At 58.5% G+C, this 1,839-nt stretch overlaps 1 protein-coding gene across 1 annotated transcript in view; it reads right to left on the bottom strand.

Annotated features, from left to right (window-relative positions):
* The window catches only part of LOC102245431 (chromosome unknown open reading frame, human C1orf159), a 10,384-nt gene that overhangs the window by 7,403 nt on the left and 1,142 nt on the right, over positions 1-1,839 (bottom strand). The window lies entirely within an intron of this gene.

Below are 1,839 nucleotides of genomic sequence, written 5' to 3'. Positions count from 1 at the left end.
CGTCTCCCTCACCTCCTCCCGCAGGCCCCGCCCCCCCCCGCCCCCGGGGCCAGGGCTCGCCTTAGGGACTTGGGGCGCAAATGTTCAGCCCACACAGGAGACCCCGGGACCACAGGGTGTTTCCTAGCACCATCAGCGCACAGCTCCACAGCCGGACGCAGGGGTCAGAACTGGTCGAACCTGCCTGTGCCGGCCACTGTGGGGGAACCACACCTCAAAACCACTGGATAAATGCAAGTCATTTTCTATTTTGGACCCAAGAAGCCAAATAGCTGGTAAAAGGACATCTACAAGGTCAAGAGAAACTCGGTGGGAATTTAAATGGAACTGCTGGTTCTTCCCAATTCTTATTTCCTTAGGGAAACTGGTCTCAGCTCAGAACCGCCGTCCGGTCATGGCGATTCTAAACGCGTCTCGAGGAAGGGTACCGACTGGGATGGTTTTGGTCAGTTGGCCAGGGGCTGGGTCCTGGCCCGACGACCATGGGCACAGGCTCCCCAACAGGAACAGGGCTCGCCTTAGGGACTTGGGGCGCAAATGTTCAGCCCACACAGGAGACCCCAGGACCACAGGGTGTTTCCTAGCACCATCGGCGCACAGCTCCACAGCCGGACGCAGGGGTCAGAACTGGTTGAACCTGCCTGTGCCGGCCACTGTGGGGGAACCACACTCAAAACCAACTGGATAAATGCAAGTCATTTTCTGTTTTGGACCCAAGAAGCCAAATAGCTGGTAAAAGGACATCTACAAGGTCAAGAGAAACTCGGTGGGAATTTAAATGGAACTGCTGGTTCTTCCCAATTCTTATTTCCTTAGGGAAACTGGTCTCAGCTCAGAACTGCCGTCCGGTCATGGCGATTCTAAACGCGTCAGGAGGAAGGGTAACCGACCGGGATGGTTTTGGTCAGTTGGTCAGGGGCTGGGTCCTGGCCCGACGACCATGGGCACAGGCTCCCCAACAGGAAGGCTTTCCTGGGCGTCCACCCGGAGCAGGGGGACCCCACCTACACGCCCCGCCTTCCGGACGCTGCAGCTGGAGGGGGCGTGGGGGACGCGTGGTCCAGCACCTGTTTCTCCCACTGCTGGGCACACATGAAGGCCCGCAGGTCACCCGTCCGTGTGGGTTCGGCTGGTCGGCTAAGCAGCAAAGGGAGCCGGTGTGAAAAGCCACTCACAAAGCAACCCTAACACCTGCTTCTCCACCTAAAACCCGACTTGCTGGGAGAGAACACAGTGCTGTCAAACGCTTGACTGGACGTAAGGGGGAAGGTTCGGGCCCTGGCCGGGGAGCTCAGCTGGTTAGAGCGTCATCCCGTACACCAAGGTTGCGGGTTCGATCCCAGGTCAGGGGACATACAAGAGGCAACCAATGAACACATAAGTTGAGCAAATGGATGTTTCTCTTTCCGTTCCTCTCTCTCTCTAAAGCCAATCAATAGTGTTTTTAATATGTTTTTTATTGATTTCAGAGAGTGAGAGAGAGATCGATCCCCAGTAGGGGTGGTGCAGGAGGCAGCAGGTGCCCCGATTGAAAATCGAACCCGGACCCTCAGTCCGGCCGATGCTCTATCCGCTGGGCCAAACCGGCCAGGGCAGCACACGGCTTTTTTAAGTTTTGGCCTGTGACTGCAGAGCCCGCTGCCCAGCGCTCGGGTGTCCACCCCCAGGGATCTGCGTGCTGACCACCATCAAAGGCACCTGTGCGCGGAGACCACGTGTCCTCAGATGACCCTGAGCAAGGGGCTGTGGGCGAGGCCGGGCCCTAGGGAGGCGGCTGTGGGCCGGCCACTGGGGACCACCTGCCGGGACAGCCCTCTGCTCTGCTTTTGGGAGGGGCTG

The sequence above is a fragment of the Myotis brandtii genome, unplaced genomic scaffold (assembly GCF_000412655.1).
Source record: "Myotis brandtii unplaced genomic scaffold, ASM41265v1 scaffold334, whole genome shotgun sequence".
NCBI classification, from domain to species: Eukaryota; Metazoa; Chordata; class Mammalia; order Chiroptera; family Vespertilionidae; genus Myotis; species Myotis brandtii.
This window is presented reverse-complemented; position numbering and strand designations above follow the sequence as displayed.